Genomic DNA, 25,235 nt, shown 5'->3' on the forward strand with positions numbered 1-25,235 from the left:
AAATGGTGTATCTGTGATAAAATGCCACATTTCTGAAAGAAACTGTCCTCTTGCGGAGTGTAATGCTGTATGTTCCGGAGGAAATGGGAAATATTCAGCAGAGTCCTGGTATTTCTGGGAGAAGAGGTCTGATGTGGGGGGGGGAAGGTGATGTATCTGTGAGAAAGCTGGTGTTTCTGGGAGAAAATGCCAGGTATTGGTGAGGAAACAGATGCTAGAGAGGGAAAAGGCTGGTATTTTGGGGAAAAAAGGCCGTTTTTTAAAGAATAAGCTGGCATTTCTGGGAGAATATGTCCCATCTTTGGGAGAAAACGGGTGTATGTGGGAGAAAATGTCGTGTATTTGGGAGAAAGCTGGTGTATGTGGGAGAAAAGGCCATTGTGATGGGAGTCAGTGTGATCTTGAGGAGTGGAAAGCAGTATTCTTGAGATGAAACGTGAGGTATTTCTAAGAGTCCTGGTATTTCTGGGAGAAAATGTCTTGTTTTGGAGAGCCAAAGTCCCATTTTGGGGGCAGAAGCTGGTATTTCTGTGACACTGCCATCTTGATGGGGGTAAGTGTGATCTTGAGGAGTGTAAAGCAGCATTTTGGTTAGAAAATGGGAGCTCTTCCTAAGAGCAGTGCTATTTCTGGGAGAAAAGGAGCTCTACTGGGCATAAAAATGGTGTATCTGTGATAAAATGCCACATTTCTGAAAGACACTGTCCTCTTGCGGAGTGTAATGCTGTATGTTCCGGAGGAAATGGGAAATATTCAGCAGAGTCCTGGTATTTCTGGGAGAAGAGGTCTGATGTGGGGGGGGGAAGGTGATGTATCTGTGAGAAAGCTGGTGTTTCTGGGAGAAAATGCCAGGTATTGGTGAGGAAACAGATGCTAGAGAGGGAAAAGGCTGGTATTTTGGGGAAAAAAGGCCGTTTTTTAAAGAATAAGCTGGCATTTCTGGGAGAATATGTCCCATCTTTGGGAGAAAACGGGTGTATGTGGGAGAAAATGTCGTGTATTTGGGAGAAAGCTGGTGTATGTGGGAGAAAAGGCCATTGTGATGGGAGTCAGTGTGATCTTGAGGAGTGGAAAGCAGTATTCTTGAGATGAAACGTGAGGTATTTCTAAGAGTCCTGGTATTTCTGGGAGAAAATGTCTTGTTTTGGAGAGCCAAAGTCCCATTTTGGGGGCAGAAGCTGGTATTTCTGTGACACTGCCATCTTGATGGGGGTAAGTGTGATCTTGAGGAGTGTAAAGCAGCATTTTGGTTAGAAAATGGGAGCTCTTCCTAAGAGCAGTGCTATTTCTGGGAGAAAAGGAGCTCTACTGGGCATAAAAATGGTGTATCTGTGATAAAATGCCACATTTCTGAAAGAAACTGTCCTCTTGCGGAGTGTAATGCTGTATGTTCCGGAGGAAATGGGAAATATTCAGCAGAGTCCTGGTATTTCTGGGAGAAGAGGTCTGATGTGGGGGGGGGAAGGTGATGTATCTGTGAGAAAGCTGGTGTTTCTGGGAGAAAATGCCAGGTATTGGTGAGGAAACAGATGCTAGAGAGGGAAAAGGCTGGTATTTTGGGGAAAAAAGGCCGTTTTTTAAAGAATAAGCTGGCATTTCTGGGAGAATATGTCCCATCTTTGGGAGAAAACGGGTGTATGTGGGAGAAAATGTCGTGTATTTGGGAGAAAGCTGGTGTATGTGGGAGAAAAGGCCATTGTGATGGGAGTCAGTGTGATCTTGAGGAGTGGAAAGCAGTATTCTTGAGATGAAACGTGAGGTATTTCTAAGAGTCCTGGTATTTCTGGGAGAAAATGTCTTGTTTTGGAGAGCCAAAGTCCCATTTTGGGGGCAGAAGCTGGTATTTCTGTGACACTGCCATCTTGATGGGGGTAAGTGTGATCTTGAGGAGTGTAAAGCAGCATTTTGGTTAGAAAATGGGAGCTCTTCCTAAGAGCAGTGCTATTTCTGGGAGAAAAGGAGCTCTACTGGGCATAAAAATGGCGTATCTGTGATAAAATGCCACATTTCTGAAAGAAACTGTCCTCTTGCGGAGTGTAATGCTGTATGTTCCGGAGGAAATGGGAAATATTCAGCAGAGTCCTGGTATTTCTGGGAGAAGAGGTCTGATGTGGGGGGGGGAAGGTGATGTATCTGTGAGAAAGCTGGTGTTTCTGGGAGAAAATGCCAGGTATTGGTGAGGAAACAGATGCTAGAGAGGGAAAAGGCTGGTATTTTGGGGAAAAAAGGCCGTTTTTTAAAGAATAAGCTGGCATTTCTGGGAGAATATGTCCCATCTTTGGGAGAAAACGGGTGTATGTGGGAGAAAATGTCGTGTATTTGGGAGAAAGCTGGTGTATGTGGGAGAAAAGGCCATTGTGATGGGAGTCAGTGTGATCTTGAGGAGTGGAAAGCAGTATTCTTGAGATGAAACGTGAGGTATTTCTAAGAGTCCTGGTATTTCTGGGAGAAAATGTCTTGTTTTGGAGAGCCAAAGTCCCATTTTGGGGGCAGAAGCTGGTATTTCTGTGACACTGCCATCTTGATGGGGGTAAGTGTGATCTTGAGGAGTGTAAAGCAGCATTTTGGTTAGAAAATGGGAGCTCTTCCTAAGAGCAGTGCTATTTCTGGGAGAAAAGGAGCTCTACTGGGCATAAAAATGGTGTATCTGTGATAAAATGCCACATTTCTGAAAGAAACTGTCCTCTTGCGGAGTGTAATGCTGTATGTTCCGGAGGAAATGGGAAATATTCAGCAGAGTCCTGGTATTTCTGGGAGAAGAGGTCTGATGTGGGGGGGGGAAGGTGATGTATCTGTGAGAAAGCTGGTGTTTCTGGGAGAAAATGCCAGGTATTGGTGAGGAAACAGATGCTAGAGAGGGAAAAGGCTGGTATTTTGGGGAAAAAAGGCCGTTTTTTAAAGAATAAGCTGGCATTTCTGGGAGAATATGTCCCATCTTTGGGAGAAAACGGGTGTATGTGGGAGAAAATGTCGTGTATTTGGGAGAAAGCTGGTGTATGTGGGAGAAAAGGCCATTGTGATGGGAGTCAGTGTGATCTTGAGGAGTGGAAAGCAGTATTCTTGAGATGAAACGTGAGGTATTTCTAAGAGTCCTGGTATTTCTGGGAGAAAATGTCTTGTTTTGGAGAGCCAAAGTCCCATTTTGGGGGCAGAAGCTGGTATTTCTGTGACACTGCCATCTTGATGGGGGTAAGTGTGATCTTGAGGAGTGTAAAGCAGCATTTTGGTTAGAAAATGGGAGCTCTTCCTAAGAGCAGTGCTATTTCTGGGAGAAAAGGAGCTCTACTGGGCATAAAAATGGTGTATCTGTGATAAAATGCCACATTTCTGAAAGAAACTGTCCTCTTGCGGAGTGTAATGCTGTATGTTCCGGAGGAAATGGGAAATATTCAGCAGAGTCCTGGTATTTCTGGGAGAAGAGGTCTGATGTGGGGGGGGAAGGTGATGTATCTGTGAGAAAGCTGGTGTTTCTGGGAGAAAATGCCAGGTATTGGTGAGGAAACAGATGCTAGAGAGGGAAAAGGCTGGTATTTTGGGGAAAAAAGGCCGTTTTTTAAAGAATAAGCTGGCATTTCTGGGAGAATATGTCCCATCTTTGGGAGAAAACGGGTGTATGTGGGAGAAAATGTCGTGTATTTGGGAGAAAGCTGGTGTATGTGGGAGAAAAGGCCATTGTGATGGGAGTCAGTGTGATCTTGAGGAGTGGAAAGCAGTATTCTTGAGATGAAACGTGAGGTATTTCTAAGAGTCCTGGTATTTCTGGGAGAAAATGTCTTGTTTTGGAGAGCCAAAGTCCCATTTTGGGGGCAGAAGCTGGTATTTCTGTGACACTGCCATCTTGATGGGGGTAAGTGTGATCTTGAGGAGTGTAAAGCAGCATTTTGGTTAGAAAATGGGAGCTCTTCCTAAGAGCAGTGCTATTTCTGGGAGAAAAGGAGCTCTACTGGGCATAAAAATGGTGTATCTGTGATAAAATGCCACATTTCTGAAAGAAACTGTCCTCTTGCGGAGTGTAATGCTGTATGTTCCGGAGGAAATGGGAAATATTCAGCAGAGTCCTGGTATTTCTGGGAGAAGAGGTCTGATGTGGGGGGGGGAAGGTGATGTATCTGTGAGAAAGCTGGTGTTTCTGGGAGAAAATGCCAGGTATTGGTGAGGAAACAGATGCTAGAGAGGGAAAAGGCTGGTATTTTGGGGAAAAAAGGCCGTTTTTTAAAGAATAAGCTGGCATTTCTGGGAGAATATGTCCCATCTTTGGGAGAAAACGGGTGTATGTGGGAGAAAATGTCGTGTATTTGGGAGAAAGCTGGTGTATGTGGGAGAAAAGGCCATTGTGATGGGAGTCAGTGTGATCTTGAGGAGTGGAAAGCAGTATTCTTGAGATGAAACGTGAGGTATTTCTAAGAGTCCTGGTATTTCTGGGAGAAAATGTCTTGTTTTGGAGAGCCAAAGTCCCATTTTGGGGGCAGAAGCTGGTATTTCTCTGACACTGCCATCTTGATGGGGGTAAGTGTGATCTTGAGGAGTGTAAAGCAGCATTTTGGTTAGAAAATGGGAGCTCTTCCTAAGAGCAGTGCTATTTCTGGGAGAAAAGGAGCTCTACTGGGCATAAAAATGGCGTATCTGTGATAAAATGCCACATTTCTGAAAGAAACTGTCCTCTTGCGGAGTGTAATGCTGTATGTTCCGGAGGAAATGGGAAATATTCAGCAGAGTCCTGGTATTTCTGGGAGAAGAGGTCTGATGTGGGGGGGGGAAGGTGATGTATCTGTGAGAAAGCTGGTGTTTCTGGGAGAAAATGCCAGGTATTGGTGAGGAAACAGATGCTAGAGAGGGAAAAGGCTGGTATTTTGGGGAAAAAAGGCCGTTTTTTAAAGAATAAGCTGGCATTTCTGGGAGAATATGTCCCATCTTTGGGAGAAAACGGGTGTATGTGGGAGAAAATGTCGTGTATTTGGGAGAAAGCTGGTGTATGTGGGAGAAAAGGCCATTGTGATGGGAGTCAGTGTGATCTTGAGGAGTGGAAAGCAGTATTCTTGAGATGAAACGTGAGGTATTTCTAAGAGTCCTGGTATTTCTGGGAGAAAATGTCTTGTTTTGGAGAGCCAAAGTCCCATTTTGGGGGCAGAAGCTGGTATTTCTGTGACACTGCCATCTTGATGGGGGTAAGTGTGATCTTGAGGAGTGTAAAGCAGCATTTTGGTTAGAAAATGGGAGCTCTTCCTAAGAGCAGTGCTATTTCTGGGAGAAAAGGAGCTCTACTGGGCATAAAAATGGTGTATCTGTGATAAAATGCCACATTTCTGAAAGAAACTGTCCTCTTGCGGAGTGTAATGCTGTATGTTCCGGAGGAAATGGGAAATATTCAGCAGAGTCCTGGTATTTCTGGGAGAAGAGGTCTGATGTGGGGGGGGGAAGGTGATGTATCTGTGAGAAAGCTGGTGTTTCTGGGAGAAAATGCCAGGTATTGGTGAGGAAACAGATGCTAGAGAGGGAAAAGGCTGGTATTTTGGGGAAAAAAGGCCGTTTTTTAAAGAATAAGCTGGCATTTCTGGGAGAATATGTCCCATCTTTGGGAGAAAACGGGTGTATGTGGGAGAAAATGTCGTGTATTTGGGAGAAAGCTGGTGTATGTGGGAGAAAAGGCCATTGTGATGGGAGTCAGTGTGATCTTGAGGAGTGGAAAGCAGTATTCTTGAGATGAAACGTGAGGTATTTCTAAGAGTCCTGGTATTTCTGGGAGAAAATGTCTTGTTTTGGAGAGCCAAAGTCCCATTTTGGGGGCAGAAGCTGGTATTTCTCTGACACTGCCATCTTGATGGGGGTAAGTGTGATCTTGAGGAGTGTAAAGCAGCATTTTGGTTAGAAAATGGGAGCTCTTCCTAAGAGCAGTGCTATTTCTGGGAGAAAAGGAGCTCTACTGGGCATAAAAATGGCGTATCTGTGATAAAATGCCACATTTCTGAAAGAAACTGTCCTCTTGCGGAGTGTAATGCTGTATGTTCCGGAGGAAATGGGAAATATTCAGCAGAGTCCTGGTATTTCTGGGAGAAGAGGTCTGATGTGGGGGGGGGAAGGTGATGTATCTGTGAGAAAGCTGGTGTTTCTGGGAGAAAATGCCAGGTATTGGTGAGGAAACAGATGCTAGAGAGGGAAAAGGCTGGTATTTTGGGGAAAAAAGGCCGTTTTTTAAAGAATAAGCTGGCATTTCTGGGAGAATATGTCCCATCTTTGGGAGAAAACGGGTGTATGTGGGAGAAAATGTCGTGTATTTGGGAGAAAGCTGGTGTATGTGGGAGAAAAGGCCATTGTGATGGGAGTCAGTGTGATCTTGAGGAGTGGAAAGCAGTATTCTTGAGATGAAACGTGAGGTATTTCTAAGAGTCCTGGTATTTCTGGGAGAAAATGTCTTGTTTTGGAGAGCCAAAGTCCCATTTTGGGGGCAGAAGCTGGTATTTCTGTGACACTGCCATCTTGATGGGGGTAAGTGTGATCTTGAGGAGTGTAAAGCAGCATTTTGGTTAGAAAATGGGAGCTCTTCCTAAGAGCAGTGCTATTTCTGGGAGAAAAGGAGCTCTACTGGGCATAAAAATGGTGTATCTGTGATAAAATGCCACATTTCTGAAAGAAACTGTCCTCTTGCGGAGTGTAATGCTGTATGTTCCGGAGGAAATGGGAAATATTCAGCAGAGTCCTGGTATTTCTGGGAGAAGAGGTCTGATGTGGGGGGGGAAGGTGATGTATCTGTGAGAAAGCTGGTGTTTCTGGGAGAAAATGCCAGGTATTGGTGAGGAAACAGATGCTAGAGAGGGAAAAGGCTGGTATTTTGGGGAAAAAAGGCCGTTTTTTAAAGAATAAGCTGGCATTTCTGGGAGAATATGTCCCATCTTTGGGAGAAAACGGGTGTATGTGGGAGAAAATGTCGTGTATTTGGGAGAAAGCTGGTGTATGTGGGAGAAAAGGCCATTGTGATGGGAGTCAGTGTGATCTTGAGGAGTGGAAAGCAGTATTCTTGAGATGAAACGTGAGGTATTTCTAAGAGTCCTGGTATTTCTGGGAGAAAATGTCTTGTTTTGGAGAGCCAAAGTCCCATTTTGGGGGCAGAAGCTGGTATTTCTCTGACACTGCCATCTTGATGGGGGTAAGTGTGATCTTGAGGAGTGTAAAGCAGCATTTTGGTTAGAAAATGGGAGCTCTTCCTAAGAGCAGTGCTATTTCTGGGAGAAAAGGAGCTCTACTGGGCATAAAAATGGTGTATCTGTGATAAAATGCCACATTTCTGAAAGAAACTGTCCTCTTGCGGAGTGTAATGCTGTATGTTCCGGAGGAAATGGGAAATATTCAGCAGAGTCCTGGTATTTCTGGGAGAAGAGGTCTGATGTGGGGGGGGGAAGGTGATGTATCTGTGAGAAAGCTGGTGTTTCTGGGAGAAAATGCCAGGTATTGGTGAGGAAACAGATGCTAGAGAGGGAAAAGGCTGGTATTTTGGGGAAAAAAGGCCGTTTTTTAAAGAATAAGCTGGCATTTCTGGGAGAATATGTCCCATCTTTGGGAGAAAACGGGTGTATGTGGGAGAAAATGTCGTGTATTTGGGAGAAAGCTGGTGTATGTGGGAGAAAAGGCCATTGTGATGGGAGTCAGTGTGATCTTGAGGAGTGGAAAGCAGTATTCTTGAGATGAAACGTGAGGTATTTCTAAGAGTCCTGGTATTTCTGGGAGAAAATGTCTTGTTTTGGAGAGCCAAAGTCCCATTTTGGGGGCAGAAGCTGGTATTTCTCTGACACTGCCATCTTGATGGGGGTAAGTGTGATCTTGAGGAGTGTAAAGCAGCATTTTGGTTAGAAAATGGGAGCTCTTCCTAAGAGCAGTGCTATTTCTGGGAGAAAAGGAGCTCTACTGGGCATAAAAATGGTGTATCTGTGATAAAATGCCACATTTCTGAAAGAAACTGTCCTCTTGCGGAGTGTAATGCTGTATGTTCCGGAGGAAATGGGAAATATTCAGCAGAGTCCTGGTATTTCTGGGAGAAGAGGTCTGATGTGGGGGGGGGAAGGTGATGTATCTGTGAGAAAGCTGGTGTTTCTGGGAGAAAATGCCAGGTATTGGTGAGGAAACAGATGCTAGAGAGGGAAAAGGCTGGTATTTTGGGGAAAAAAGGCCGTTTTTTAAAGAATAAGCTGGCATTTCTGGGAGAATATGTCCCATCTTTGGGAGAAAACGGGTGTATGTGGGAGAAAATGTCGTGTATTTGGGAGAAAGCTGGTGTATGTGGGAGAAAAGGCCATTGTGATGGGAGTCAGTGTGATCTTGAGGAGTGGAAAGCAGTATTCTTGAGATGAAACGTGAGGTATTTCTAAGAGTCCTGGTATTTCTGGGAGAAAATGTCTTGTTTTGGAGAGCCAAAGTCCCATTTTGGGGGCAGAAGCTGGTATTTCTCTGACACTGCCATCTTGATGGGGGTAAGTGTGATCTTGAGGAGTGTAAAGCAGCATTTTGGTTAGAAAATGGGAGCTCTTCCTAAGAGCAGTGCTATTTCTGGGAGAAAAGGAGCTCTACTGGGCATAAAAATGGCGTATCTGTGATAAAATGCCACATTTCTGAAAGAAACTGTCCTCTTGCGGAGTGTAATGCTGTATGTTCCGGAGGAAATGGGAAATATTCAGCAGAGTCCTGGTATTTCTGGGAGAAGAGGTCTGATGTGGGGGGGGGAAGGTGATGTATCTGTGAGAAAGCTGGTGTTTCTGGGAGAAAATGCCAGGTATTGGTGAGGAAACAGATGCTAGAGAGGGAAAAGGCTGGTATTTTGGGGAAAAAAGGCCGTTTTTTAAAGAATAAGCTGGCATTTCTGGGAGAATATGTCCCATCTTTGGGAGAAAACGGGTGTATGTGGGAGAAAATGTCGTGTATTTGGGAGAAAGCTGGTGTATGTGGGAGAAAAGGCCATTGTGATGGGAGTCAGTGTGATCTTGAGGAGTGGAAAGCAGTATTCTTGAGATGAAACGTGAGGTATTTCTAAGAGTCCTGGTATTTCTGGGAGAAAATGTCTTGTTTTGGAGAGCCAAAGTCCCATTTTGGGGGCAGAAGCTGGTATTTCTGTGACACTGCCATCTTGATGGGGGTAAGTGTGATCTTGAGGAGTGTAAAGCAGCATTTTGGTTAGAAAATGGGAGCTCTTCCTAAGAGCAGTGCTATTTCTGGGAGAAAAGGAGCTCTACTGGGCATAAAAATGGCGTATCTGTGATAAAATGCCACATTTCTGAAAGAAACTGTCCTCTTGCGGAGTGTAATGCTGTATGTTCCGGAGGAAATGGGAAATATTCAGCAGAGTCCTGGTATTTCTGGGAGAAGAGGTCTGATGTGGGGGGGGGAAGGTGATGTATCTGTGAGAAAGCTGGTGTTTCTGGGAGAAAATGCCAGGTATTGGTGAGGAAACAGATGCTAGAGAGGGAAAAGGCTGGTATTTTGGGGAAAAAAGGCCGTTTTTTAAAGAATAAGCTGGCATTTCTGGGAGAATATGTCCCATCTTTGGGAGAAAACGGGTGTATGTGGGAGAAAATGTCGTGTATTTGGGAGAAAGCTGGTGTATGTGGGAGAAAAGGCCATTGTGATGGGAGTCAGTGTGATCTTGAGGAGTGGAAAGCAGTATTCTTGAGATGAAACGTGAGGTATTTCTAAGAGTCCTGGTATTTCTGGGAGAAAATGTCTTGTTTTGGAGAGCCAAAGTCCCATTTTGGGGGCAGAAGCTGGTATTTCTCTGACACTGCCATCTTGATGGGGGTAAGTGTGATCTTGAGGAGTGTAAAGCAGCATTTTGGTTAGAAAATGGGAGCTCTTCCTAAGAGCAGTGCTATTTCTGGGAGAAAAGGAGCTCTACTGGGCATAAAAATGGCGTATCTGTGATAAAATGCCACATTTCTGAAAGAAACTGTCCTCTTGCGGAGTGTAATGCTGTATGTTCCGGAGGAAATGGGAAATATTCAGCAGAGTCCTGGTATTTCTGGGAGAAGAGGTCTGATGTGGGGGGGGAAGGTGATGTATCTGTGAGAAAGCTGGTGTTTCTGGGAGAAAATGCCAGGTATTGGTGAGGAAACAGATGCTAGAGAGGGAAAAGGCTGGTATTTTGGGGAAAAAAGGCCGTTTTTTAAAGAATAAGCTGGCATTTCTGGGAGAATATGTCCCATCTTTGGGAGAAAACGGGTGTATGTGGGAGAAAATGTCGTGTATTTGGGAGAAAGCTGGTGTATGTGGGAGAAAAGGCCATTGTGATGGGAGTCAGTGTGATCTTGAGGAGTGGAAAGCAGTATTCTTGAGATGAAACGTGAGGTATTTCTAAGAGTCCTGGTATTTCTGGGAGAAAATGTCTTGTTTTGGAGAGCCAAAGTCCCATTTTGGGGGCAGAAGCTGGTATTTCTCTGACACTGCCATCTTGATGGGGGTAAGTGTGATCTTGAGGAGTGTAAAGCAGCATTTTGGTTAGAAAATGGGAGCTCTTCCTAAGAGCAGTGCTATTTCTGGGAGAAAAGGAGCTCTACTGGGCATAAAAATGGTGTATCTGTGATAAAATGCCACATTTCTGAAAGAAACTGTCCTCTTGCGGAGTGTAATGCTGTATGTTCCGGAGGAAATGGGAAATATTCAGCAGAGTCCTGGTATTTCTGGGAGAAGAGGTCTGATGTGGGGGGGGGAAGGTGATGTATCTGTGAGAAAGCTGGTGTTTCTGGGAGAAAATGCCAGGTATTGGTGAGGAAACAGATGCTAGAGAGGGAAAAGGCTGGTATTTTGGGGAAAAAAGGCCGTTTTTTAAAGAATAAGCTGGCATTTCTGGGAGAATATGTCCCATCTTTGGGAGAAAACGGGTGTATGTGGGAGAAAATGTCGTGTATTTGGGAGAAAGCTGGTGTATGTGGGAGAAAAGGCCATTGTGATGGGAGTCAGTGTGATCTTGAGGAGTGGAAAGCAGTATTCTTGAGATGAAACGTGAGGTATTTCTAAGAGTCCTGGTATTTCTGGGAGAAAATGTCTTGTTTTGGAGAGCCAAAGTCCCATTTTGGGGGCAGAAGCTGGTATTTCTGTGACACTGCCATCTTGATGGGGGTAAGTGTGATCTTGAGGAGTGTAAAGCAGCATTTTGGTTAGAAAATGGGAGCTCTTCCTAAGAGCAGTGCTATTTCTGGGAGAAAAGGAGCTCTACTGGGCATAAAAATGGCGTATCTGTGATAAAATGCCACATTTCTGAAAGAAACTGTCCTCTTGCGGAGTGTAATGCTGTATGTTCCGGAGGAAATGGGAAATATTCAGCAGAGTCCTGGTATTTCTGGGAGAAGAGGTCTGATGTGGGGGGGGGAAGGTGATGTATCTGTGAGAAAGCTGGTGTTTCTGGGAGAAAATGCCAGGTATTGGTGAGGAAACAGATGCTAGAGAGGGAAAAGGCTGGTATTTTGGGGAAAAAAGGCCGTTTTTTAAAGAATAAGCTGGCATTTCTGGGAGAATATGTCCCATCTTTGGGAGAAAACGGGTGTATGTGGGAGAAAATGTCGTGTATTTGGGAGAAAGCTGGTGTATGTGGGAGAAAAGGCCATTGTGATGGGAGTCAGTGTGATCTTGAGGAGTGGAAAGCAGTATTCTTGAGATGAAACGTGAGGTATTTCTAAGAGTCCTGGTATTTCTGGGAGAAAATGTCTTGTTTTGGAGAGCCAAAGTCCCATTTTGGGGGCAGAAGCTGGTATTTCTGTGACACTGCCATCTTGATGGGGGTAAGTGTGATCTTGAGGAGTGTAAAGCAGCATTTTGGTTAGAAAATGGGAGCTCTTCCTAAGAGCAGTGCTATTTCTGGGAGAAAAGGAGCTCTACTGGGCATAAAAATGGTGTATCTGTGATAAAATGCCACATTTCTGAAAGAAACTGTCCTCTTGCGGAGTGTAATGCTGTATGTTCCGGAGGAAATGGGAAATATTCAGCAGAGTCCTGGTATTTCTGGGAGAAGAGGTCTGATGTGGGGGGGGGAAGGTGATGTATCTGTGAGAAAGCTGGTGTTTCTGGGAGAAAATGCCAGGTATTGGTGAGGAAACAGATGCTAGAGAGGGAAAAGGCTGGTATTTTGGGGAAAAAAGGCCGTTTTTTAAAGAATAAGCTGGCATTTCTGGGAGAATATGTCCCATCTTTGGGAGAAAACGGGTGTATGTGGGAGAAAATGTCGTGTATTTGGGAGAAAGCTGGTGTATGTGGGAGAAAAGGCCATTGTGATGGGAGTCAGTGTGATCTTGAGGAGTGGAAAGCAGTATTCTTGAGATGAAACGTGAGGTATTTCTAAGAGTCCTGGTATTTCTGGGAGAAAATGTCTTGTTTTGGAGAGCCAAAGTCCCATTTTGGGGGCAGAAGCTGGTATTTCTCTGACACTGCCATCTTGATGGGGGTAAGTGTGATCTTGAGGAGTGTAAAGCAGCATTTTGGTTAGAAAATGGGAGCTCTTCCTAAGAGCAGTGCTATTTCTGGGAGAAAAGGAGCTCTACTGGGCATAAAAATGGCGTATCTGTGATAAAATGCCACATTTCTGAAAGAAACTGTCCTCTTGCGGAGTGTAATGCTGTATGTTCCGGAGGAAATGGGAAATATTCAGCAGAGTCCTGGTATTTCTGGGAGAAGAGGTCTGATGTGGGGGGGGGAAGGTGATGTATCTGTGAGAAAGCTGGTGTTTCTGGGAGAAAATGCCAGGTATTGGTGAGGAAACAGATGCTAGAGAGGGAAAAGGCTGGTATTTTGGGGAAAAAAGGCCGTTTTTTAAAGAATAAGCTGGCATTTCTGGGAGAATATGTCCCATCTTTGGGAGAAAACGGGTGTATGTGGGAGAAAATGTCGTGTATTTGGGAGAAAGCTGGTGTATGTGGGAGAAAAGGCCATTGTGATGGGAGTCAGTGTGATCTTGAGGAGTGGAAAGCAGTATTCTTGAGATGAAACGTGAGGTATTTCTAAGAGTCCTGGTATTTCTGGGAGAAAATGTCTTGTTTTGGAGAGCCAAAGTCCCATTTTGGGGGCAGAAGCTGGTATTTCTGTGACACTGCCATCTTGATGGGGGTAAGTGTGATCTTGAGGAGTGTAAAGCAGCATTTTGGTTAGAAAATGGGAGCTCTTCCTAAGAGCAGTGCTATTTCTGGGAGAAAAGGAGCTCTACTGGGCATAAAAATGGCGTATCTGTGATAAAATGCCACATTTCTGAAAGAAACTGTCCTCTTGCGGAGTGTAATGCTGTATGTTCCGGAGGAAATGGGAAATATTCAGCAGAGTCCTGGTATTTCTGGGAGAAGAGGTCTGATGTGGGGGGGGGAAGGTGATGTATCTGTGAGAAAGCTGGTGTTTCTGGGAGAAAATGCCAGGTATTGGTGAGGAAACAGATGCTAGAGAGGGAAAAGGCTGGTATTTTGGGGAAAAAAGGCCGTTTTTTAAAGAATAAGCTGGCATTTCTGGGAGAATATGTCCCATCTTTGGGAGAAAACGGGTGTATGTGGGAGAAAATGTCGTGTATTTGGGAGAAAGCTGGTGTATGTGGGAGAAAAGGCCATTGTGATGGGAGTCAGTGTGATCTTGAGGAGTGGAAAGCAGTATTCTTGAGATGAAACGTGAGGTATTTCTAAGAGTCCTGGTATTTCTGGGAGAAAATGTCTTGTTTTGGAGAGCCAAAGTCCCATTTTGGGGGCAGAAGCTGGTATTTCTCTGACACTGCCATCTTGATGGGGGTAAGTGTGATCTTGAGGAGTGTAAAGCAGCATTTTGGTTAGAAAATGGGAGCTCTTCCTAAGAGCAGTGCTATTTCTGGGAGAAAAGGAGCTCTACTGGGCATAAAAATGGCGTATCTGTGATAAAATGCCACATTTCTGAAAGAAACTGTCCTCTTGCGGAGTGTAATGCTGTATGTTCCGGAGGAAATGGGAAATATTCAGCAGAGTCCTGGTATTTCTGGGAGAAGAGGTCTGATGTGGGGGGGGGAAGGTGATGTATCTGTGAGAAAGCTGGTGTTTCTGGGAGAAAATGCCAGGTATTGGTGAGGAAACAGATGCTAGAGAGGGAAAAGGCTGGTATTTTGGGGAAAAAAGGCCGTTTTTTAAAGAATAAGCTGGCATTTCTGGGAGAATATGTCCCATCTTTGGGAGAAAACGGGTGTATGTGGGAGAAAATGTCGTGTATTTGGGAGAAAGCTGGTGTATGTGGGAGAAAAGGCCATTGTGATGGGAGTCAGTGTGATCTTGAGGAGTGGAAAGCAGTATTCTTGAGATGAAACGTGAGGTATTTCTAAGAGTCCTGGTATTTCTGGGAGAAAATGTCTTGTTTTGGAGAGCCAAAGTCCCATTTTGGGGGCAGAAGCTGGTATTTCTCTGACACTGCCATCTTGATGGGGGTAAGTGTGATCTTGAGGAGTGTAAAGCAGCATTTTGGTTAGAAAATGGGAGCTCTTCCTAAGAGCAGTGCTATTTCTGGGAGAAAAGGAGCTCTACTGGGCATAAAAATGGTGTATCTGTGATAAAATGCCACATTTCTGAAAGAAACTGTCCTCTTGCGGAGTGTAATGCTGTATGTTCCGGAGGAAATGGGAAATATTCAGCAGAGTCCTGGTATTTCTGGGAGAAGAGGTCTGATGTGGGGGGGGGAAGGTGATGTATCTGTGAGAAAGCTGGTGTTTCTGGGAGAAAATGCCAGGTATTGGTGAGGAAACAGATGCTAGAGAGGGAAAAGGCTGGTATTTTGGGGAAAAAAGGCCGTTTTTTAAAGAATAAGCTGGCATTTCTGGGAGAATATGTCCCATCTTTGGGAGAAAACGGGTGTATGTGGGAGAAAATGTCGTGTATTTGGGAGAAAGCTGGTGTATGTGGGAGAAAAGGCCATTGTGATGGGAGTCAGTGTGATCTTGAGGAGTGGAAAGCAGTATTCTTGAGATGAAACGTGAGGTATTTCTAAGAGTCCTGGTATTTCTGGGAGAAAATGTCTTGTTTTGGAGAGCCAAAGTCCCATTTTGGGGGCAGAAGCTGGTATTTCTGTGACACTGCCATCTTGATGGGGGTAAGTGTGATCTTGAGGAGTGTAAAGCAGCATTTTGGTTAGAAAATGGGAGCTCTTCCTAAGAGCAGTGCTATTTCTGGGAGAAAAGGAGCTCTACTGGGCATAAAAATGGCGTATCTGTGATAAAATGCCACATTTCTGAAAGAAACTGTCCTCTTGCGGAGTGTAATGCTGTATGTTCCGGAGGAAATGGGAAATATTCAGCAGAGTCCTGGTATTTCTGGGAGAAGAGGTCTGATGTGGGGGGGGGAAGGTGATGTATCTGTGAGAAAGCTGGTGTTTCTGGGAGAAAATGCCAGGTATTGGTGAGGAAACAGATGCTAGAGAGGGAAAAGGCTGGTATTTTGGGGAAAAAAGGCCGTTTTTTAAAGAATAAGCTGGCATTTCTGGGAGAATATGTCCCATCTTTGGGAGAAAACGGGTGTATGTGGGAGAAAATGTCGTGTATTTGGGAGAAAGCTGGTGTATGTGGGAGAAAAGGCCATTGTGATGGGAGTCAGTGTGATCTTGAGGAGTGGAAAGCAGTATTCTTGAGATGAAACGTGAGGTATTTCTAAGAGTCCTGGTATTTCTGGGAGAAAATGTCTTGTTTTGGAGAGCCAAAGTCCCATTTTGGGGGCAGAAGCTGGTATTTCTGTGACACTGCCATCTTGATGGGGGTAAGTGTGATCTTGAGGAGTGTAAAGCAGCATTTTGGTTAGAAAATGGGAGCTCTTCCTAAGAGCAGTGCTATTTCTGGGAGAAAAGGAGCTCTACTGGGCATAAAAATGGTGTATCTGTGATAAAATGCCACATTTCTGAAAGAAACTGTCCTCTTGCGGAGTGTAATGCTGTATGTTCCGGAGGAAATGGGAAATATTCAGCAGAGTCCTGGTATTTCTGGGAGAAGAGGTCTGATGTGGGGGGGGGAAGGTGATGTATCTGTGAGAAAGCTGGTGTTTCTGGGAGAAAATGCCAGGTATTGGTGAGGAAACAGATGCTAGAGAGGGAAAAGGCTGGTATTTTGGGGAAAAAAGGCCGTTTTTTAAAGAATAAGCTGGCATTTCTGGGAGAATATGTCCCATCTTTGGGAGAAAACGGGTGTATGTGGGAGAAAATGTCGTGTATTTGGGAGAAAGCTGGTGTATGTGGGAGAAAAGGCCATTGTGATGGGAGTCAGTGTGATCTTGAGGAGTGGAAAGCAGTATTCTTGAGATGAAACGTGAGGTATTTCTAAGAGTCCTGGTATTTCTGGGAGAAAATGTCTTGTTTTGGAGAGCCAAAGTCCCATTTTGGGGGCAGAAGCTGGTATTTCTCTGACACTGCCATCTTGATGGGGGTAAGTGTGATCTTGAGGAGTGTAAAGCAGCATTTTGGTTAGAAAATGGGAGCTCTTCCTAAGAGCAGTGCTATTTCTGGGAGAAAAGGAGCTCTACTGGGCATAAAAATGGCGTATCTGTGATAAAATGCCACATTTCTGAAAGAAACTGTCCTCTTGCGGAGTGTAATGCTGTATGTTCCGGAGGAAATGGGAAATATTCAGCAGAGTCCTGGTATTTCTGGGAGAAGAGGTCTGATGTGGGGGGGGGAAGGTGATGTATCTGTGAGAAAGCTGGTGTTTCTGGGAGAAAATGCCAGGTATTGGTGAGGAAACAGATGCTAGAGAGGGAAAAGGCTGGTATTTTGGGGAAAAAAGGCCGTTTTTTAAAGAATAAGCTGGCATTTCTGGGAGAATATGTCCCATCTTTGGGAGAAAACGGGTGTATGTGGGAGAAAATGTCGTGTATTTGGGAGAAAGCTGGTGTATGTGGGAGAAAAGGCCATTGTGATGGGAGTCAGTGTGATCTTGAGGAGTGGAAAGCAGTATTCTTGAGATGAAACGTGAGGTATTTCTAAGAGTCCTGGTATTTCTGGGAGAAAATGTCTTGTTTTGGAGAGCCAAAGTCCCATTTTGGGGGCAGAAGCTGGTATTTCTGTGACACTGCCATCTTGATGGGGGTAAGTGTGATCTTGAGGAGTGTAAAGCAGCATTTTGGTTAGAAAATGGGAGCTCTTCCTAAGAGCAGTGCTATTTCTGGGAGAAAAGGAGCTCTACTGGGCATAAAAATGGCGTATCTGTGATAAAATGCCACATTTCTGAAAGAAACTGTCCTCTTGCGGAGTGTAATGCTGTATGTTCCGGAGGAAATGGGAAATATTCAGCAGAGTCCTGGTATTTCTGGGAGAAGAGGTCTGATGTGGGGGGGAAGGTGATGTATCTGTGAGAAAGCTGGTGTTTCTGGGAGAAAATGCCAGGTATTGGTGAGGAAACAGATGCTAGAGAGGGAAAAGGCTGGTATTTTGGGGAAAAAAGGCCGTTTTTTAAAGAATAAGCTGGCATTTCTGGGAGAATATGTCCCATCTTTGGGAGAAAACGGGTGTACGTGGGAGAAAATGTCGTGTATTTGGGAGAAAGCTGGTGTATGTGGGAGAAAAGGCCATTGTGATGGGAGTCAGTGTGATCTTGAGGAGTGGAAAGCAGTATTCTTGAGATGAAAAGTGAGGTATGTTTTCTCCCAAAATGGGACTTTGGCTCTCCAAAACAAGACATTTTCTCCCAGAAATACCAGGACTCTTAGAAATACCTCACGTTTCATCTCAAGAATACTGCTTTCCACTCCTCAAGATCACACTGACTCCCATCACAATGGCCTTTTCTCCCACATACACCAGCTTTCTCCCAAATACACGACATTTTCTCCCACGTACACCCGTTTTCTCCCAAAGATGGGACATATTCTCCCAGAAATGCCAGCTTATTCTTTAAAAAACGGCCTTTTTTCCCCAAAATACCAGCTTTCTCACAAACACCTGTCATTTTCCAACCAAGTCTGCTACTATCTCCCAGAAACAGCCGGTTTCCGAGAAATACCTGACGTTTGCTCTCCCAAATACTACTTGACACTCCTCCAGAGGACATTGTCTCCCCTATTTACCACGTTGTCTCCCCAAGAGACCACTTGGCACACCAAAAAGACCACCGTTGCTCTCCAGTACAAGATCTTCTTTCCCACCGGTTCCCACTTTTCTCCCCCAGCTATGTCATTTCCTCCCAGAAATGCCACTTTTCCCTTGGAAATTTCACCTTCTCTTCCAAAAAGAGGAGATTTGCTCCCAGAAATACCCCTTCTCTTACAACTGCCACACGCTTTCTCCCCAAAAAGCCTCCATGACAATGCCAAATGGGACACTTGCAGCCAAGAAGAGGACACCTTCTCTCAGAATGACCACTTTTCTCCCCAAGAGAGGAGATTTTCTCCCAATTGGATGACATTTGCTGTAAGAAAGACCTGTTTTCTTCCCTCAAGAGGACATTGTCTTTCCCACTGAGGACATTTACTCCCAGAAGTGCCGCTACTCTTTGAAACACCTCCATTTCCTCCCAAATCTACTCCATGACACGCCTCAGGATGACACTTACTCCCCGATTTGGGGCATTTTCTCCCAGAAATACCACTTCTCTCCCAAAGGGATGGCCTTTTCCCTCTCTAGCATCTCTTTCCTCACCAATACCTGGCATTTTCTCCCAGAAACACCAGCTTTCTCACAGATACATCACCTTCCCCCCCCCACATCAGACCTCTTCTCCCAGAAATACCAGGACTCTGCTGAATATTTCCCATTTCCTCCGGAACATACAGCATTACACTCCGCAAGAGGACAGTTTCTTTCAGAAATGTGGCATTTTATCACAGATACACCATTTTTATGCCCAGTAGAGCTCCTTTTCTCCCAGAAATAGCACTGCTCTTAGGAAGAGCTCCCATTTTCTAACCAAAATGCTGCTTTACACTCCTCAAGATCACACTTACCCCCATCAAGATGGCAGTGTCACAAGTGTTGTGTTTAATAGAAGATGTTATGGTGGATTGCATGTCTTGCTTTACTGAATTCACTAAGTAGGGAACCGGTTCTCTGGGTGTCTTTGTTCCACTTTGGGATAATGTTGCCTGAAGATCATAACTGTGAAATACACCTCAAGTTCTTCACTAAACTCCAGTTTTATACAGACTTCAGGAGAGAGAACGTAATTGCTAATAGAACAAGTTAAACGTGCTTAAAAAGCTCTCTGTGTGTTTTTTGTTGCTGTTGTTTGTTTGTTTGTGGAAAATACTCTTCCTTTATTTAATTCTGGAATTTTCCCAAGAAATTATTGGAAGTTGTCATATAAGAAGAGTAATAAAGACCATATTCTAGGAACTTGTTTCACAGATTGTACCAGTTACCCCCAAGAATATGCTGCTCCACTAGCATATGTTTTATAACTTTCATAGAGTAATTTTCAAGATGGTAATGTGGAGTTTACACTTCTGTGAACCTGTTAGCTATATTTTCTAGCTCTTAAGTCTCTTGCCAAAGCAGCATTTGTTTCATGCAGATTTTTGCATCAGGCTTCCAACTTCTTCCTCAGGCTAGATGTTGGCCTAGTGCAAGTGGAGCTGAGAACATACAATGATGAGAGAATGGAGTGGTGTTCCCACTGATGTTTAACGACTCGTAGTTGCAGCATTGTGATCAGACTGTATTGTGTTAGTGTGCATGTGAGTCTAGGATTTACAGCCTTCTGCAGCTCTGCATGTAGTCTCTTCAGTTTTTTGTGATGGCTATTGTCTCCGAACATATGGAGATCTACAGATGATAATTGTCCTCTTGCATATGAAGTTAGAGACTCCCTCTACTGTGTAGAACAAATTAAACATTTGCTAGTTAACATGAGAGGTTTTTTTATGTTAAAAAATTCTTTTTATATTTATAAAAAATAGAAACATAATGCACTCCTAAACAAATTCTCAGAAGATAACCATTAAGAAAGATAATGAAAATGCTTGACTGAGATTGCATATGTGTTAATGCTAATATCAGACAATGAAAAAAAAAAATCAAACCTTATGTCCACATCCTGCTCATAATATTTAACATATACAGCTGAGATGATTTATGGAAGACTGTCTCAAACTTGTCTATTAGACATTTTACTGGAAATTTTTTAATGTAGTAAAGGACCAGTGATTACTTGAGAATGACTATTCTTCAGTAAGTCTTGTCTCACAGGAGACTTGTTAACAGGCTTGGAGCTTGTTATTATCTTCAAGAGAACATAGCAAGGAATTAAATAACAAAGCTACAAAGCTCATCGTTTTGAACATCGTTTTGAACAGATTGATGCTTTTGTTTTGTTCATAACTCACGGACTTTGCATGTTCATAAAAGCTGTTACATACTTTGGAAACTTCAGGCATACCTTCAGTCCTCCTCTGTATTCGATTCCTACTGACTTCATAGTAACTGCTGTTCCCAGCAGAGCTCAATGACAGCCGGCGCAGGATCGGGGCTGAATTTGAGGTAGCAGTCACTGGCTGAAAGGAATTCCTGTAATATGCTGCACTCCCCGAAGTACGATATTCAGTGGAATTTTGACGGGCTGGGCTTGACAGATTTACTGAATTAAGTGCAGAATCCATAGAGTCCTCAGAAAAGCGATGCTCTTTGGAAGTGCTGTTTTCTTCTATACGTAACGTTTCTGCTACAGAAAACAAAAGCATCAATCTGTTCTCTTGAAGATAATAACAAGCTTGTAAAAAAGGGCTGATCTGAAATAATAAACACATTTTCCTTACTCTGTCTTGTATCTGAACAGGTATTAACCAGACCCAGTTGTACCACAGCACTGGTAAAATACTGAAAGCAGAAGGCACTGCCATGTGATCTTATGCTGTAAGGCAGGCCCTGTAAGTAATAGACTCTGATTTAAGAACTGTTCAGAAAATCCTGGACTCCCAGTGATATAAAGTATACTCCACCAGGACTATCTTAATAAAGTAGTTCACAAACATACATTCTTGACTATGCTTAAGGAGTTACAAAAGTGATAGAATCTCACTGCAGGTTACTTCAGTTCTTTCTCCCTACCCTAGGTTCACAAACAAGTGAAGAAACAAAAAAATTAGAAACATCTTCACATACCAGTTATCATTTCTGCAAGCCGAGATTACAGCTTTGAGAGTGCGGGAGATATTTCCATCCTCCTGATGGCTGAGCCAAGAGGGAAAAAGGGGAGGGGAACAAAAAACGTCCATCTATGAGGCGAAAGCTCCCGAACGAGAAGCCCCGGGCACAATCCCGCGGCACCAACCCCGGCCCGCAGCGGGGGCCCGGCCACCGCCCTCAGCGGCCCCACCCGCAGCCCCGCGCCCGTTGCTCGGCAGCTGCGAGCCAACCGAGCCTGCCGGGAAGGCGGAGGGGCAGCACCACGGATAGCTCCTATTGGTCGAAGGAGGTGAGGGCGGAGCTCGAGGACGGCCGTCTTCTTCGCTATTGGCGGAGAGAGCCGTCAGTGCGGGGCGGGGGGCGGGGCCTCGCGGCTAGCGGGGTCGCGTTGAACTCCGCGTTAGGGCGGGGGAACGGAGCGAGGGAGCGGCGGCGGTCGAGGGTAAGCGAGCCGCCGGCTGCGAGGAGAGCGGCGCGAGGTAGGGAGCGGCGCGGGGGCCGTCCTCACCTGTCACCGGGCGCTCAGCCCTCCCTCCTCGCGGCCCCCGGGCTCCGGCCGCGGGCGCGGTCCCTCGCGGTAGCGGCCGGGCTGGGGCTGTGCTTTCGTCTAAGGGGACCCTCGTCCGAGGGAGGGCGGCAGGCAGGCAGGCAGGCTGTGCGCGCGGTGCCACCGGCTGTGCGCCGCTGCGCGGACGGATGCCGGCTGCCCTCAGGTAGGTGGGAGGGGGGCGGAGAGGGCAGACCCCGGGAAGGCCGCCTCTGGGCGCGAGGGCTCCCCGCCGCCGTCGCTGCGGCAGGCGGCACCTCGGAGTGGCGCTGCGCGAGGGGGGGAGCGGCTGGGGGCTGCGGCTGGGGGCTGCGGCTGGGGGCCGCCTCCGTGCGCGGGGCGGGGGGAGTTGCGAGGGCAGAGCCGCGCGATTTCTTATTTGTATAGCCGCGCTTCTTTTCACAGCAACGTGAATAGCTGTAAAACACATAATTCTACCTAAATTAAGTTGTTTAAATTGGAGATAAACAGATGTCTTAGACCTGCTTCTCTTTTTTTGCTGGAAGAAGTGAAGTCAATCACATTCTCTTACAAACAGGGCCTGGGTGTCCCTGTAGACAGCAGGGTGACCACAAACCAGCAATGTGGCCTTGTGGTCAAGAAGGCCAATGGTATCCTGGGATGCATTAAAAAGAATGTGGCCAGCAGGTTGAGTGAGGTGAGTGAGCAAAGTATTATTTACTAACCAGCTAACTGCAGGAGAAGACTCTTAACAGAATAGAAATTTATGTTCTTAACATGCTCCTTTTTGAAGAAAATGGTAGAAAAGACAGAAGTGAGGAATAGAGGATACTTAAACCAACCTGGATCCACTAGAAAACTTCAAAGTAGGGACAGTTACAAAAGCTCAGCTATTCCATTGAGGGAGTAAGCACAAAAAGAAAGACTGAAGCCTTTAGCTAGCAGTTTGTCAGAAAACAGTCTTAAATATGCGCAAGGGTGGAAAGAGACTTCCTATTTCCTTAAATGCAAGCAGATTGAAACAGTTTCTTTTGATTTCTGTATCTATGATTTTCATAAGCAGTTACAAGAACGGTGTTCTCAGATTGGATGTTATGAGTAAATGCTTGTGTTGCATTTAAGGAAATAATAAACAGCAACTATTTCTCATCCAAGAAAAAGACAAACACGTAAGCTGAATGAGCAGCTTATATACATATATCCCCTAGATATCTGTAGCACTCCCATGGTGTTAGCTTATTAACATTACAGGGATTATTAACATTACATTCTATTTTTTTCTCTCCAAAGCATTCATAGTTGCTTTCATGTTTAAACTTGTGTCTTTCTGTAAGGGTTGATCAGGAAATCACTTTAATTTCTGTATTTTTAAGAATCTAGGCGTTCCTAAAATAGTTGGTGGATTACATGAGCAATGTGGGTAGGAAATAAATGTATTATTACCCTGAATTTGAGATAGATCTGTTCAAGGCTTTCTTCTGTACAGTACTGCAGCCTTCACAAAGCCCTGCTCACAGTATGTATAGTTTGATTACTGCTTTTTTTCTTTATGTATTTTGCATAGTACATAACAGTAATGAAGAATAAGATATAAGATAAACATGTACAGTAGAAATAAAGTGCAATGATTCTTCTTGGACAGATGTGCAACTTCTGAGATGTCTGTAGGACAAATTCCAGCTTTTGAAAAGCATAGCACAGCTAACAGTTCTGTAGAGTGTCTATAAACTCCTCTTTCTGGTTTATTTGGATGTGAATTTTCTGTTTGCTTGTTTTGTTTGTTAGTTGATTACATTCTGTTGCCTGTGACATTAAAGCAAAATCTACATATGTAGATTTGGTAGTGTTAGAGGTTTACCACTAAACTGTGGCATGCTAGTTTAATCTGATGATTCACTTCTGAGAATATAAAAACAGAAGTGAACTTTGCTTTCAGATGAATTATTTAAATTTCTTCCGCTCTTCAAAAACAGAATCAGTTTCACTTATGAAATCAACATGGATGTTTATGTTTCTTACAAAAAAACTTTTATTCTTCTAGTTTTGAACCTGATTTAGCATGAAAAATACTAAGCTGAAACTACTATTTTTGTTAACCACGTTTATGTTAATGGCACTTAAGCAATCCAACCAGGATCAAAGCTCCATTGTAGGAACTGTGCAGATGCATAGCAGTAGACATATCCTGCCCTAAAGAAAAAGCAAAAATAAATAACGTAATGAAATGGAACACAAAGTAACTGGTAAAGTTATAAGAAGCATCATAGGGGGAAAAAAAAATAGATGGACAAAGAATAAAAAAGAGGTTTGAGACAAAAATAAAAATGTTCTTACTGTCAGATTTCAGAAGTTGTACAAGGAAAAGGAGTAAAAAATTAAATTTATACAACGAGGATGTCCAGAAAATCTAAGAAGTTAATCTTGATTTTACATTGAACAAAAATAGAATGAATAAAAATCCTTAGGTCTCACAAATACGTATGTTATGATCATAAATGCACCATTAAGAGTCTTTCAACATCTTCTTAAGCAATTTATTCATTTTATCTTTAGAGGGTAACAATGTGGAGCAAAAAAGTTTTGCAGTCCTCTGTGATAGAACAAGTGGCAGCAAACCTTTGAGGAGAAAGAGTAAGATGGATGGCCTTAAACAGTTTTTGCTTTTATTAATGGAGCCTGATTTGTTTTCACAGAAATGAGGCAAATAATAAACATACACAGAAAGGAGAGTAGGAGATAGAAGGACAACAAGAAAAAAAAAATGGAGTGTCAAATTTTCTCCCAAATGGACTTGCAAGAGTTGACAGTGACTTACTAGAGCATTAATTTCTTCTTTACAGCTTTATTCAGGTCTAAGACAGAAAAAAAGAACATGCACACGAGTCTTCCAATCCATATTTTCTATGTTATTTAAAGTAATAAGGTTATGTATGGTATTTTATGTTGGTTTCATTTACATTTGCAGGTACTAAAATCTAACAAGTTTCTCAAAACCTGTAACAGAAAAATGCTGAGAAGAATCAAATTTATTGCTCTCTCTCTTCACATACATTGGGCTTATGATCCTCCCACTTCAGTGGCTGCTCTTCCATGTATTACTGAGTGCAATCATGTACAAATATAAGATAAACATTTTCTTTAAAGTATTTATAGTATGTTGCGCTCAAATAAATATTTGAGAAAATAAAGAAATAACCTGACAGCTATTAATCAGAGTTTTATTGCCTTTAATATATGATCCATCCTGATATAGCAATTATTGTTGTTTTAGTAAATGCATTACCTCACTTTTACAGGTTTATTTTCAGCCAGTATATCTATCCTTTTGCTCAACACAACAGAGGACTTTCCAATAGCCAAAAAACATTCTGCCTTTAAATTAAATTAATCTTCTTGGAAATATTACTCTTCCAACTCTCCTGTTCTGTATGTCAGCTACTGCTCAAAGCTGTCTACTGTTCCTCCTGTTAACCATACAGTTATTAAAACTTGGTATATGAATACCTTTTCATCATATTTATCCACAATAAATGAATGAGACTTCTCCCCATAGAATCTTTCTATGAAACTTTCCATCCCTCTGTCTTTCTGCTAAATCTCAAATAATCTGAACTGCAGTTCATTTAGATATTAGACCTCAGGTTCAGATAACATCCTTGAGGTAATAAAATGT

General features: G+C 43.8%; 1 long non-coding RNA gene across 1 annotated transcript; it reads left to right on the plus strand.

Moving 5' to 3' along the window:
* The first annotated feature begins 21,412 nt into the window (after positions 1 to 21,412).
* LOC149919752 (uncharacterized) lies at positions 21,413 to 24,881 on the plus strand. Its single transcript, XR_016463693.1, has 3 exons — positions 21,413 to 21,533; positions 22,140 to 22,259; positions 24,528 to 24,881. It is a non-coding gene; the product is annotated as an uncharacterized LOC149919752 (long non-coding RNA).
* Positions 24,882 to 25,235: the final 354 nt, after the last annotated feature.

This window comes from Phasianus colchicus, chromosome 1, assembly GCF_987193195.1.
Source record: "Phasianus colchicus chromosome 1, bPhaCol1.hap1.1, whole genome shotgun sequence".
Taxonomy (NCBI): domain Eukaryota; kingdom Metazoa; phylum Chordata; class Aves; order Galliformes; family Phasianidae; genus Phasianus; species Phasianus colchicus.